The sequence below is a fragment of the Octopus bimaculoides genome, chromosome 28, assembly GCF_046866305.1.
Source record: "Octopus bimaculoides isolate indiv1 chromosome 28, ASM4686630v1, whole genome shotgun sequence".
NCBI classification, from domain to species: domain Eukaryota; kingdom Metazoa; phylum Mollusca; class Cephalopoda; order Octopoda; family Octopodidae; genus Octopus; species Octopus bimaculoides.
The window spans coordinates 5,206,229-5,222,090 of record NC_142955.1 but is presented as its reverse complement, the minus strand read 5'-3'; the positions used below and the strand labels follow the sequence as shown (position 1 = coordinate 5,222,090).

Below are 15,862 nucleotides of genomic sequence, written 5' to 3'. Positions count from 1 at the left end.
GGCCAGGATAGACCCAGACCATGTCTAACTTAATAGCACCACCAGGTTTCTGCGGCCAATAGGTATTTATATATTTTTTAGATTTTAATTATTTCTGTGGTAAAATAAGCATTTTCATGCCTAAAAATTAATAAATTAATAAATAAAAATACAGTACAGTACTGCACTGTATAACACATTAATTAAAATATATTAAAAGAAAACAAAAGAAGTATAAAAATAATGCATTATTTATGGGATGACCCAATATATATGTGTGTGTGTGTGTGTGTTTGTGTGTGTGTGTGACTTTGTGACCCCACCATCACTGCTTGACAAATGGTGTTCATGTGCTTACATTTCTGTAACTTAGCAGTTTGGCAAAAGAGATTGATAGAATAAGTACTAGGCTTAAAATATCAGTCCTGGGGTCAATAAGTTCAAATAAAACCCTTCAAAGCAGAGCTCCAGCATGGTCGCAGTCAAATGACTGAAACAAGTAAAAGAATAAAAGAATAAAAGAATATCAACATGTGTCTGCTTGACAAGCAGTGGTGGTTTCTTTATATCCTCATAACTTAGCAGTTCAACATAAAAGATTGATAAAATAAGTACTAGGTTTAAAAGAAAAAATAAGTACTAAGGGTAATTTTTGAATTAAAATTCTTCAAGGTAGTGCTCTAGTATGGCCACAGTCAAACTGATTGGGACAAGTAAATTATAATAGAAGATACATGTATTTTTAATTTATTCCTTTGTTCTTTTAATTGTTTCAGTCATTTGACTGCGGCCATGCTGGGGCACTGCCTTAAAAGAGTTTTTTAGATGGAGGAGTTGACCCCAGTATTTATTCTTTGTAAGCCTAGTACTTATTCTATCAGTCTCTTTTGCTGAACTGCTAAATTACAGGGAGGTAAATACACCAAATTTGGTTGTCAAGCATTGGTGGTGGGGGACTAACACAATGACACACACACATAAATATATATATATATACATACATCATCATCATCATCATCATTTAACGTCTGCTTTCCATGCTAGCATGGGTTGGACGATTTGACTGAGGACTGGTGAACTAGATGGCTGCACCAGGCTCCAATCTGATTTGGCAGAGTTTCTACAGCTGGATGCCAACCACACCGAGAATGTAGTGGGTGCTTTTACGTGCCACCGGCACATAGGCCAGTCAGGTGGTACTGGCAACGGCCACGCTTAAACGGTGGTACCATCATGATTTTGCTTTCGCTTGCCCCAACAGGAGTTTAGTGTCCAATGAAGGCGATGTTGGCATGGGGGGCCAGTCGTCGAATTTAGTTCAATTTCGATTTTGATTTCAATATATATATATATATGTATATATATATGTGTGTGTGTGTGTGTATGTATGTATGTATGTATGTATGTATGTATGTATATGATAATAATAAAAGGAAAACGGAGAGGTTAAACTGACAAATGTTAATTTATTAACATAATATAATATTGTCATTATAATATAAAAAATGCAATCCCTACAATTGTTTCAATTCCAACTCAGAACTAAAAATTTACATTATGGAAATATTTGAGTAAGAATCTCATTAGGGTAAAGTAGATGAGAATCACATACAAGAAGTTTGAAATCTGTTTTATGCTTTCAAACTTTTCATATGTGATTTTCATCCAGTTCGCCCCAGTGAGATTCTTACTCCCGCAACGAGGAGGGAACCAGACTGCTGGAGTTCTGTGATGCAACCAATCTTATGGTCTGCAATACCAACTTCAGGAAACCTGCCAGTCACCTAGTCACCTACCGCTCCGGCAGACACTCTAGCCAAATCGACTACATCCTCGCCAGAAATAGGGAAAGAGGGCGGCTTATAAATGCCAAAACCTACCCTGGCGAAGAATGTACCCCACAACATAGATTAGTAGTTAGCGACTTTGGGATCAAGGCAAAATGGGTGCCCAGAATTAGACAGGCTTGGAGAAGAAGGGTGTGGAAGCTTAAAGACCCTGCAAACGGACAGAGACTTAGAGATAAGTTACTTGAAGCATTTAACGAAATAGAAGGGGATATAGCATCATACAAAGTGGAAGACAATTGGAGATTTCTGCGGGACAACCTGTTGAAAGCCACCGACCAGATTTGTGGGTGGTGTAAGGTCCCCTCCCGACCCAGAGTAACGTGGTGGTGGAACAAGGAGGTAGACAGGGCTATTAGACAAAAGAAACAGGCTTGGAAGGACTGGAAGAACGGTGGTAGCAGGGAATTGTACCAATGTGCCAGAAGGGAGGCTAGGCGACAGGTTTATTTAGCCAGAGGGGAAGCAGATAAGGAAAGATTTGCCAATGTTCTGCGCCGTGAGGACCAAAGACTCGAGGTATTTCGTGTTGCAAGACAGTGTAGGAGAGAGAATAGTGATGTTGTAGGAGAGAAATGTGTTCGCATGGATGATGGTACGCTTGCATTAAATGAGGATGCAAAGAAAGAGGTCTGGAGATGCCACTACGATAAATTGCTTAATAAAGAGAATGAATGGGAGAAAGAGAGCCTGCCGTATGTCGACCCAATAGAGGGACCAGCTATCCGAGTTGATAGTACCAGGGTAGATAAAGCAATTAAGAGTATGAAGACCGGGAAAGCCCCCGGCCCATCAGGAATCACTGCAGAGATGCTCAAAATATCTGGCAGTGTTGGCTATAGCCTAGTCACCCGTATTACGAACCAGGTGATACACGAAGGAGTCATACCCAATGACTGGTGTAGCAGCATCATAGTCAACTGCTACAAAGGTAAAGGGGACGCTTTAGATACAAATAATTACAGAGGCATCAAGCTGTTAGATCAGGTTATGAAAGTTACAGAGAGGGTCATAGCCCAACTAATTAGGGAGCGAATCAATTTAGATGAGATGCAGTTTGGGTTCGTGCCAGGTAAAAGCACTACTGATGCCTTATTTCTAGTGAGACAGTTGCAGGAGAAATACCTAGCTAAGGATAAACCTCTGTACCTGGCTTTCGTTGACATGGAGAAAGCCTTTGACAGGGTCCCCCGATCCCTTATCTGGTGGTCAATGAGGAAACTTGGGATAGAAGAATGGTTAGTGAGAGCTGTGCGAGCCATGTACAGAGAAGCTGCCAGTAAGGTGAGGGTTGGAAATGAGTACAGCAATGAATTCCGGGTAGAGGTAGGGGTCCACCAAGGTTCCGTCCTCAGCCCCCTATTATTTACCATAGTCCTCCAGGCAATCACAGAGGAGTTCAAGACAGGTTGCCCCTGGGAGCTCCTCTATGCTGATGACCTTGCCCTAATTGCGGAGACACTATCAGAACTAGAGGAGAAGTTTCAGGTGTGGAAGCAAGGTCTAGAATTGAAGGGCCTTAGAGTCAACCTAGCTAAAACCAAAATCCTAATAAGTAGGAAGGTAGATAAAACACAAACCCCTTCAGGTAGATGGCCCTGCTCAGTATGTAGAAAAGGAGTAGGTAGTAACTCTATAAGATGTACCCGGTGCAAGCTATGGACACATAAGAGGTGCAGCAACATCAAAGGCAGGTTAACTAGCAAGTTAGTTTTTGTTTGTGGCAGATGTTCAGGTGCAATAAAGACTGCAAACAAACAGGAAACAACTTCTATCTCATTCCAGGGTGAAAAACTAGAGGTAGTCGATAGCTTCCGCTATCTGGGCGACCAAGTTAGTAGTGGGGGTGGGTGCGCTGAAAGTGTAGCTGCTAGAATAAGAATAGCCTGGGCAAAGTTTAGAGAGCTCTTACCCCTGCTGGCGACAAAGGGACTCTCACTCAGAGTAAAAGGCAGACTGTATGACGCATGCGTACGAACAACCATGCTACATGGCAGTGAAACATGGGCTGTAACTGCTGAGGACATACGTAAGCTCGCAACAAATGAAGCCAGTATGTTCCGTTGGATGTGTAATGTCAATGTGAATACCCGTCAGAGTGTAAGTATCTTGAGAGAAAAGCTGAACATTAGAAGCATCAGTTGTGGCGTGCAAGAGAGACGATTGCGCTGGTATGGACATGTGGTGAGAATGGAGGAGGATAGCTGCGTGAAAAAGTGCCACACCCTAACAGTTGAGGTAACCCGTGGAAGAGGTAGGCCCAGGAAGACCTGGGCTGAGGTGGTGAGGCAAGACCTTCGTACATTGGGCCTCACCGAGGCGATGACTACGGACCGAGACCTTTGGAAATGTGCTGTGCGTGAGAAGACCCGGCAAGCCAAGTAAGATCGTTGCCAGTGCCCCTGGACTGGTTCTTGTGCGGGTGGCACATGAGATGCACCATTTTGAGCGTGGCCGTTGCCAGTACCGCCTGACTGGCTCCTGTAGGATTTTCGAGCGAGATCGTTGCCAGTGCCCCTGGACTGGCTTGTGCGGGTGGCACATAAAAGACACCATTTCGAGCGTGGCCGTTTTCGTGCAGGTGACACGCAAAAGCACCCACTACACTCTCTGAGTGGTTGGCGTTAGGAAGGGCATCCAGCTGTAGAAACTCTGCCAAATCAGACTGGAGCCTGGTGTTGCCATCCGGTTTCACCAGTCCTCAGTCAAATCGTCCAACCCATGCTAGCATGGAAAGCGGACGTTAAACGATGATGATGATGATGATATCTAAATTTTGTATGACTCTCTTATTTTTTCATTTTCTTTCTATCAGCCCCTTCACACCTACTTCGTTCTTTCCACTCTTCTCTCTTTCGTTCCCCCTCTTTCACATTTTCTGGTTTCTCTTCATTCTCACCTTCCCTCCCCTTTCACTTCTCTCTCTCCCTTTTTTTCTCGTCCCTCCCTAATTCTTCTGTCCCTCTGCCTCTACCTCTTCTCTCTCCCCATGTGACCGGTGTTCGGCCAAGCCTGACCTTTCTTTCTTGGTTGGACTACCATCCGAGCAACATCTATATTCCTCCCCGTGCCTGTCATCTCTTATGTCCCTGCCGTAAGGCTTTACTTCCACACACGCCAGCTTAATTTAATTCATCCTTTGTCGAAAGACACCTGTTGTTATGTCCTGTTATTTGCATTTGTATTTGTGTATCAATTCTCTGTTTTTTTCCGTCCTTGTTTTTGTATACATTCGCTGCTTTTTTCCAAGGAATCTAATGCTCTTAGCTTAGTTTTTCTTTGGGGCAGGCCAGATTGGAGTAATCTTGAGTATAAACAGCCAAAATTGCAATGATAATCTGGAACTTGACTGAGGAAAGAAAACTCTGAATGACCCATCCATATTTTTTATTGTCCCTTTTTTGTATCATCTGTCTGGATGTTTCATTGTCCCTTTTTTGTATCATCTAACTGTCTGGATCTTTTGCGTTCTTGTCCCATTCTTTGTATTCCTTTTTATATATACACATACATACACAAAGATAATGGCGAATGTACCCATAGAATAATACAATAGTCTTCTTTCAGTTCCTGCCTCCCAGATCCACTCACAAGGCTTTGGTCGGTCTGAGGTTAGAGTAGATGACATTTGCCAAAGGAGCCATGCAATAGCACTGAACCCAGAACCATGTGGTTGAGAAGCAAGCTTCTTACTACACAGCTATGCCTGTCTATAATCTTTTTATCACATGATATTGCATGGAGATTTATTTCAAAATCCTTGCATTTCATTGTTGGTATGTGGAGCATTTATTTTCTGTCACTGCCCTAAGCTTAGAGGCTTCTTGTTAGAAAAAATTATATCTTCTATCTCTTATCTTTTGCTTGCTTCAATCATTAGACTGTGGTCATGCTGGGGCACCAGCTTGAAGGATTCTTAGTCAAATGAATCAATTCCAGGGCTTAATTTCTTTTTAAGCCTGGTGCTTATCCTGTCGGCTTCTTATGTGGAACCACTAAGTTAGAGGGAAGAAAATATACTAATTGTCAAGTGGTAATACGGGAACAAACACAGACTCAAAGACACACACACACATGTATGTATATATATATATATATATATATATATATATATATATTTCATCTTGTTGAACTGTTAATCCCTGTATGTTTTTTTCTATTCTCAATTCTTTCTGAGCATTAAACTTATACACCTGCCTGTTGTTCCTTCACCTGTCTTTGTCTTTTGTTTTCTGTAGATTTGAACTATACACACACACACACATATGTATATATATATATATATATATATATATATATATATATATATATATATATATAAGCAACAGGATATCAAGTTGCTTATTTTGATTTTATTCACCTTATTTCGAGCTGTGCGGATAATACCAGACTGACTTGGTGCTTCAACTTAAGTACCTAATTCAACTGAATCTCAATCATATATATATATATATATATATATATATATATATGCACACACACACACACACATATATATGGGTTTCTTTCAGTTTCTGTCTACCAAATCCATTTACAAGACTTTAGTTGGCCCAAAGCTATAGTAGAAATTATTTGCCTCAGGTACCATGCAGTGGGACTGAACCTAGAACTGTGTGGTTTGGGAAGCAAACTAGAATTTGAAAGCATATATACTTCTCACTTATTTCATGGTCCTTGTGGACTGTGAGCTGTCAGTTGTTTGCTTTATGCTTAAATCTGGCCTTGGTGTGAGTAGACCTCACAATCCTTCATACAGAGCAATGAAGCCCAACACTTAGACATCTACATACACATAAATGACTGGCTTTTTTCAGTTTCCGTCTACCAAATCCACTCTCAAGGCTTTGATTGAGCTGAGGTTATAGTAGAAGACACTTGCCCAAATTGCCACTCTGTGGGACTGAACCTAGAATCATGTGGTTGGGAAGCAAACTTTGTAAAAAAAAAGAGGATAAATGTGAAAAAAGAGGAAGAACAAAAAGAGGAAAAAGAGGAAAAAATGAGTGAGGAAAAAATGAAGAAGAAGAAGAAGAAGAAGAAATATAAAAGAATGAGGAGAAATGGGACAGAGCTAAAAAAAAAAAAAGGATAATGAAGAAGAAATATAAAGAGGAGAAAAAGAGACAGAAGGCAGCTTAAAAAGGATGAGACGGAAGAAACGTGAGAGGCGGAGAAAGAAATAAAAGATTGAAAGAAAAATGTAAAAGACAGAAGAAAGATTATTTGAACGAATGAAACAAAAGACAGAAGCTGAAAAAGACTGGAAAATTAGAGAAGAAAAATGAAGGATTTAACAAAGGAGAACGAAGTAGGAATAAATGAAGAGGGGTTGCAGAGAAGTGAGTCAAGGAAGACAGGCAAAAATAAAAGGGATAGAAAAATAGAAAGAGAAAGATAGAAAGAGAGAGAAGAAGAGAGAGAGAAAGAGAGGGAAAAAGAGAGGGAAGATAAGTTGATAGAGAAGGAGAAAAGAAAGTTAAAGAGAGAATGAGAAAAATAAACAGACAAATAGAGAGAGGAAAGAGAGTGAGGGGCAGAGATAGATAGATATACAGATAGACAGACAGACAGACAAATGGATGGATAGATAGATAGATAGATACATACGTATATACATACATACATAGAGGAAAAAGAGTGTGAGGCAGAGAAAGATAGACAGATATATATAGAAAGAAAGATAGATAGACAGATATACATATAGAAAGATAGATGGATATAAAGATATATAGAGGACAGAGTGAGAGAAAGAAAGAGAGAGAAAGAAAGAGAGAGAAAGAAAGAGAGTGAGAGGAGAGACAGAATGTTAAAAGTATAAAACGGAACGAAGTGGAAAGAGGCAATAAAGAAATAGTGGTAGCAGGACAGAGGTAGATTAACAGAGAGAGTGAGTAAAGAATCTGAAGAGAAACAGCATAGATAAGAGAGGGTTGGTGATTGGGGAGGAGACAGTATAGTGAGTAAAGGCAGAGTATGAATATAAAGGTGGGGGGGGGGGGGAAAGAGATGAAGGAAGAGGAGAGAACCAGGACGAAAAATACAGTTAAAAGACAAAATGAATACAAAAAGACAAACGTAAGGAAGGTGGACGAGGAGAAGCTAGATAGAAGATTAGGGTAGGAGGAAAAAGGGTGAAGAATGAGGAGGAAGAGGAAAGAAAAGAGTTGATTAGAATGGTAGGAGAGGGAAAAAAGTCGATGACAAATAAAGAGGGGTTAAGGAGGAGTAAAGAAAAGGTAAGACTATCAGGCTGAGGAGAAAGACACAGTGGCATAAGGTAAAGAAGAGAAATGATAAGCAAAGAAGGTATTGAAAGAAAGAGAAAAAGAAAGGCAGAAGATATAAGACAAAAAATGGAGTAGCAGAAGCGAGAAGAGAAGAGTTAGGAGGAGAAGGAGGAAGGAATAAAAATACAGGCAAATATCGAAGTGGGGACTGAGAAGCCAAATGAAAGGAAAAGAGAGACGGAAAGAAAACGACAGAAGGCTTAAGAAGTAGGAGGACAGGGAGGAGATACTAAGGAAAAGAGAGAGGGAGAAAAGAAAAGAGTAAAAGAGGGAGAAAGAGAGCGAGAGGAAGGGCAGAGTAAGAGATAGCAAGCGGGTGACAAGAACAGAGTAAAAGAGAGAGCGAGAGCGTGTGATAAGTACAGAGTAAGTGAGAGAGAGAGAGAGAGAGAGCGGGTGACAAGAACAGAGTAAGTGAGAGAGAGAGAGAGAGAGAGCGGGTGACAAGAACAGAGTAAGTGAGAGAGAGAGCGCGCGGGAGAAAACGGTAGAGTAAGAGAGAGAAAGAGCGCGGGAGAATAGGGAGTGAGTATTAGAAGGGCTACAAGGAAGGCCTGAAACATGTTAGTTGTTTTTTCTTCCGGTCACTAACGAAGCGATGCCACAAGTTTGATTTTAATCCGGCGGATAAACGGGTAAAGGTTTGGCTTGTTAAGGCCAAACGAAAAGAGAGAAAATAACCCAACCAAGAAAAAAAGTAGTAATGAGAGATATATAGGTATGTACAGCCCTCTCGTATATATTAATTTTGAAAAGATCTACTTGTTTGTTTCTGTACACTACAATTCGCGAGCCGAGCACTGTGAACTGATTAGATCTATCTATCTATCTATTTATCTATATATATATATATATATATGTAGCTTCTCATATATATACACTCACACACACACACGCATAATCTCGTGTCTATGATTTTTTCTGATTTCTTGTATGATCCATAATATATATTTTTACTATAACACCCACTCTCTCACTCACACACACATACACACAGGCACATTCTTGAATAAGTGTATCTATGCATGCATACATGTATACTGTAGTATACACTCCTCAAAGCTTTGCAAGCCGACCAGGATTTCCCTAGAAAACTGGAAAAATCTGAAGTGTAATCTTAACCACTCCTTCTTGTGCCAAAGAAAAAGCTTCTGTGGTCATTAGTCCTGCTAGAAAAAGCAGTCAACATTGAAATCTCTTTGTGATGATTCAACCTGCTAGAAATATTAGCCAAATCTCCCTGAAATTATGCCCTACTGTTTTAAAGAAAGGGCACATTAGATAATGCAGCCCTCTCTCCTCACCCCTCTCTCTATCTATATATAAATAGGGGAGATGGTCATTATAGGTTGTTTTTTTTTTTTTATTAAAGTCCTGCTCGATTTCGGGGTAATCTGGGCTAACAAACATCAACCTACTATTACCGTTACAAAATTCTGTGGCCTTCTGCCATTTACGTGCTCGATAAAATAAATATCAATCAGTCATGAGAAAGGAGAGGGTGTTCAATACATATATCAACGGTATATATATATATATATATACAAGCTCTCGTTCCCACCGCTTATTTCCTCCTATATACACAAACTGAAATTTTCTGGCCTTGTGGTTGATGTCAACCAGGAAGAAAGACAGTGGAACTGCAAGGAATAACAACCTTAACCTTCCGTCTCCTTTATATCCTTATGGTCAGTCATGTGTATGTATATATATTTATGTACATATAAGGCAGTTAGGAAGATCTCTATACATAGTAGCGGAAAGTAGAAATAGCAGCCAAGTCCGCCTCAAATCACCCTTACTGTCTTGTTTGCTTGTGTGTTACATATGTGTGAGTGCGCGCGCGTATATATATATATATACACATGTAGATGTAAGTATGTACATATATGTGTGTATACATGTATATATATTCTTTGTATTATATATATATATATACATGTGTGTGTGTATGTATATATATATATATATATATATATATATATATATATATATATATATTTATATGTGTATGTTTGTGTGTATATATATGAGCCAGCGGGGAGACCTCTACGTTGCTGCTAGACCGATTAGAAATAGCAACCCTCCTCCTCTGGGCATGTGTGTGTATATTGCAAAGCGAGGAAGACCAAATGTGTATGATGATTGTGATGGATGAAGCAAACGAAAATACAACCAGCCTCTCTCTCTCTACACTGCGCTAATAATTAATACTACATTATTTATTAACAGCAAATACACCGACCATAACCATTATTAATAATAATGTTAATAACAAGAACTGTACTTAAAAATAATTAGCCATATTAAAATCGTAAATACTAATTTTAGAAGTGTAATAGCAGCCAGGATAATTTGTAATATAGGCACAAGGCCAGAGATTTTGGACGAGTGGTAAGAATAATGGTGGTAAATGTTATTGTTTTAGCACCATAGGTCAGCTTCAGTCGAGTAAATCTATGATCGAATATGTTCCAACCGCGACCAACTCGTCTATTTTTGACGGATAGGGATTGCCTAAGACTACATTATCAAATATGTCATTCCTGTTTTTTTTTTAATTTTTATTTTCGAGGCAGTATGGTGAAGTATGAGGAAGATTTAGCTACTATTTCTGACATGTTTAGTTATCTTGTAAAGTCACCCTCCCCTTTTCGTTGGCTCATAATAAATACATACATACATAACAGTTAGGTATGATTTGAGTGAGATTTGACTGCTGTTTCTGGCATGGTTAGTTACTATGTAGAAATCCCTATCGTTAGCTGATATAATACACACCTCACATACACACACATACATAGAATTAGGTGTGATATGAGGGAAATTTAGTTGCTGTTTCTAGCATGTTTAGTTACCAAGTAGAAATTTTTATCGTTAGATATAATATACGCTCGCGCACACTCACATTCGCATACACATACACACATAACAGAATTAGGTGAGATTTGGCTGCTATTTCTTGTAGGTCCTGGGGCAAAATAGCGGTTTCCCTTGTAGGCTCACATAAATAATATGTAATATGCCATACTTGGTGTGCTGGTGTATGTTTGTATATAATGTAAGGCACACACACACACACACACATACGTATACATACATTAATATGAATACATATATATATATATATATTATATATACACGTGTGTGTGTGTAAAATTCTTGGCCTAGCCTTGTACCAGTCACCACACATTACATTTGATGATAGATTTTCATCGCATTGCTTCTCAACCTAAGACACACACACACACACACACACGCGTGCTTGTGTGTGTGTGTGTGTGCGTGTGTATGTATGTCTGCATGCTTTTTTGGTTTTTGTTGTTTTTTTTCCTGGCGGAAAAGGTTACTTGCTAGAGATAACGTGAGTATCCGCATTGCTTTGTACACGCACGTACGTACGCACGGATACATATACATATATATATATGCACACACACACACACACACACACACACACACACGTACTTACGCGCGCGCGCACTCATGCACATCTATACTTGAATCTTTTTTCTTTCTTTCTCATTCGCGCGCGCGCACACGCACGTATATATACGGATCTATATCTAGATATACTTCACACTCCCATATATATATATATATATATATATATATATAATATATATATATATGTATTAACGATATAAATTAGAAAGTCATGTTTCATATCCATCTATCTATCCATAAATATATATATGCAGATATATAATATATATATCTATCTTTATATGGCAAATGAAAGCCGGAAGATGGAATATATTGTATGTATATATATATATATATATACATGTGTGTGTGTGTGTGTGTATATATATATATTGTTTATGTGTGTACAGGCTTTTGAAAATGATACGGTGATTGTTCGACTGAGGAGAGGCGTATCATTGGCAATCGTGCTTTCGAAATACGGCTGTAAAAGAATTCAGTTCAGTATTCACGACGAAGCATTCACTCCACAACACTGCACTGGTGCAGACCCCTCCATGGTACTTCGATCTGCTTGAAACAACAACCATGATCTGCTGAAAATCGCATCGTTTTCAGTTATATTAAAGAAGGACATTTAGAGCAATCTAATTTCTAGATCTAGCAAACGATAAGGTGGTCGTTGATGGATTGTTTTTGATCGTATGCCTGACTGCTTTTTATTCTTTTCTACAACTAGTCTTTTCATATATTGTTATATAGAAATTATTATTATTATCATTATTTTTCTTTTTTCATCCATGGTACCGAAATTTTAACAAAATATGAGATGGCCTGTCTAAAAAGCTTGACAATATTTTCTTCTGTTTTTTTTTCTTCTTTACTTTCGGTCTTCAATTCCAGCAGCCTGGATTTGAACTCGGAATGTAGTTCTCAAAGACCGACCTCGACCTTATTTTTCTTCCTTCTGTATCGATCAAATAAAAACACTGGCGAATCGACTAATCCATTCCTCCAATTTTCTGGCCTTGAGAGATGTTGGATAAAAATGCCTCAGTGTTACTTGTTCTGAGTTCAAATTCTGCCGAGGTCAAACTTTGTATTTTAAACTTTTGGAGTCAATAAAGTACCAGTGAAGTATTGGGTTGGTTTAACCCACCAGCTCTGTCCTCTACCACCAAATTCTGGCTTCATGCCTCTCACAAAAAACTATTAGCATTATTATTTGACAGAATCGTTAGAACGTCAGGCCCCAAAGATGCATTATGGTATTTATTTATGGTTCTTTTTGTTCTGAGCTCAACTCCTGCCGAGATCATCGTTTCCTTCCATCCTTTTGGGATCAAAATAATCAACTAATCTTCTCCACTCAAAATTGCTGGCCTTGTGCCTAAATTAGAAACCATTCCGTTCTATATTTGAGAGATGAGGAATTATGTACATTATTTTACATTTGACAGATATTTGCCCTCATCTTGTTTGTTATTAACACAACGCTTCAGCTGATCTACCCTCCAGCCTTCTTCAGGTGTCTTGGGGAAATTTTGAACCTGGGTTCTCATTCTGGAATGAGAACCTAGGTTCAAAATTTCCCCAAGACACATGATGAAAGCTGGAGGGTATATCAACCAAAACGTGTTAACAACAAACAAGATGAGGACAAATATCCGTCAAATGTAAATTAGGAACCATTATTAAGGGCTGCAAGCTGACAGAATTGTTAACATACCAGGTGAAATTCTTAGTGGCATTTCGTCTGTTTTCAAATTCAGTTCAAATGCCACCCCTTTCAGGGTTGATAAACTATGTACCAGTTCAGTACTGGGGTTGATGTAATTGATATTCCCCTCCCCCCAAATTTCAGGCCTTGTGCCTATAGTAGAAAAGATTATTTAAGAGCAGCAAGCTGGCAAAATTGTTAGCAATTTGTCTGTCTTTATGTTCTGAGTTCAAATTCTGCCGAAGTTGACGTTACCTTTTATCCTTTTTGAGTTGAAATAAGTACCTGTTGATCACTGGGGTTAATGTATTCGACTAGCCTCTTCCCCTTAAAAATTCCAGGCTTTGTGCTTATGGTAGAAAAGAATTATCATTTATGTAAAGATGTGGATTGACAGAATCCCAACAGAGCAAGACAGGAAAATATGTTTTGCAGCATTTGTTCTGGCTGTTTATTGAGTTCAAATCCTATAGTAGCCAACTTTACTTTTCATTCTGCTAGTATTGATAAAATATGTTGTTTGGCTAATGCTGGAAGCTGATGGAACTGTTATCTGCTCCTCTAATTTCTTGCTTTGTCTTTATATTAAAAACAGTTACTATTGGCAGAATTGTTAGCATGCCGGACGAAATGCTACTAAGCATTTCGTCTGTCTCTTCTGAGTTCAAATTTCACCAGGTTGATTTCTGATGAGCATATGTGTGTGTATTTGAGTGTGTTGTTTTTTATCCTTTTGGAGGCAATAAATTAAGTACCAGTTGAGTACTGGGTTCGATGGAATCGACTGCCCTCTTCCCCCAAATTTCAGGCCTTGTGCCTATAGTAGAAAGGATTATTAATATTATTGTTCCTCCACCGAGGTGGAATCCTTTTGGGGTCGATAAATTAAGTACCAATGAAACATTAGAGTTGATGTAATGGATTGGCCCCCTCCCCCCAAATTTCAGGCCTTGTGCCTTTAGTAGAAAAAATTATTATTATTGTTAGATTGGAGCCTGGTGTTGCCATCCGGTTTCACCAGTCCTCAGTCAAATCGTCCAACCCATGCTAGCATGGAAAGCGGACGTTAAACGATGATGATGATGTTAAAATGGTGAGCTGGCAGAATTGTTAGCACGCAAAATGCTTAGTGGTATTTCATCCATCTTTACATTGTGGGTTCAAGTTCTGCCAAGTTCATTTTTCATCCTTTCAAAGTCAATAAAATAAATACCAGTTGAGCACTGGGGTCACTCTAACCAACCTATTCCTCCCCTAAAAATTTCAAGTCTTTTGCCTTGAGTCAAAAAAATGAAGGTGGCAAGCTGACAAAATCGTTAGCATGCTGGGCAAAATGCTTAGTGGTATTTTGTGTGGCTTTAAGTTCTGAGTTCAAATTCCACCAAGTTTGACTTTCAGGGTCGATAAACTAAGTACCAGTGAAATACTTCTTTGCTATTTATTCTTTTGGAGCTGGTAAAATAGGGAGGGAATATGGACCCTTTCAGATTACTCTGTCAAATTACTCTGCTTATTTATTTACATTGTTTTAAAGTAGTCATGCATTATCTTGAGGCTGGATCTGACCTGTTTGAACCTAAAACAGGTAGAATATTTTCTTCCGGTTTAAATGCTTGAGGGTTGAATCAACAGATCTGATTATCCCTACCACCCACCTCCAAAATTCTGGTTTTGTACCTGAGTTTTTTTTTTATTCTCCATAAAAGTAAAATTTAGCTGAAAACACACAAAAAAACATTATTTTGTGGTGTTCTTTATTTTCTGAGTTCAAATTTCAGATGAGGTTATTTTTTTTTTCCTACTTCCCTCCCTGAGATGAATTTGCAGCCATTGGTGCTCAAACTGGCTCTCTGAGCTCAAATACTAATCAAGTCCCTTTTGCCTTTCATTCTTTTGGGGTCAGTAAATAAAATACCAATACTGAGGTATGGCTGTGTGTTTAAGAAGCTTGCTTCCCAACCTGTGGTCTCAGGTTCAGTCCCACTGTATGGTATCTTGGGTTGTCTTCTACTATGGCCTTCGGCCATGGCCAACCGAAGCTTTGTGAGTGGATTTGGTAGATGGAAACTGAAATAAGCCTCTGTATGTGTGTGTGTGTATCCATCTATTGTTTTCATAATCGGTCATAATGTCTTACGTTTAAGATGATTCCCATGCTTTCCCTGATGGAAAGGTTACAATTTTAATATCAAAGATCCCTATGGATCACACAGGTTGTAATCCTTTGAAACATATGTAGGAATAAAGTATGCAATTATAACATGCGTTTTCTCCAATCCTTAAATTCTTAAATATACCCAAATAACCAAAATTTCAAGGAGTTCCTGCTTTAAAAACAGGAACTAAACCACAGTTATTTTGTGTTCTTTGCTACATTGGTTTCTATTAACCCATTTATCCTATCAGAATAATTTTTATTCATTAAGATAGAAGAAATACACATAATTATATATATATATATATACACACACACACACACACACACACACACACACACACACACACACACACACACACACACACACACACACACACACACACACACACACACACACACACACACACACACGCATATACATACACATACACGCACGTATGTAGTT

General features: G+C 38.8%; 1 protein-coding gene across 3 annotated transcripts in view; it reads left to right on the top strand.

Moving 5' to 3' along the window:
* The first annotated feature begins 7,992 nt into the window (after positions 1 to 7,992).
* Positions 7,993 to 15,862, top strand: part of LOC106879244 (CYFIP-related Rac1 interactor B) — a 154,489-nt gene continuing 146,619 nt past the window's right edge. For 2 of the 3 annotated variants that reach the window (XM_052977633.2, XM_052977634.2), the window contains exon 1: positions 8,410 to 8,831. The gene's annotated coding sequence lies outside the window, so the exon portion shown is untranslated. Of the gene's footprint in view, positions 8,832 to 15,862 lie in introns of all 3 variants that reach the window. The other variant, XM_052977635.2, reaches the window with a different exon arrangement.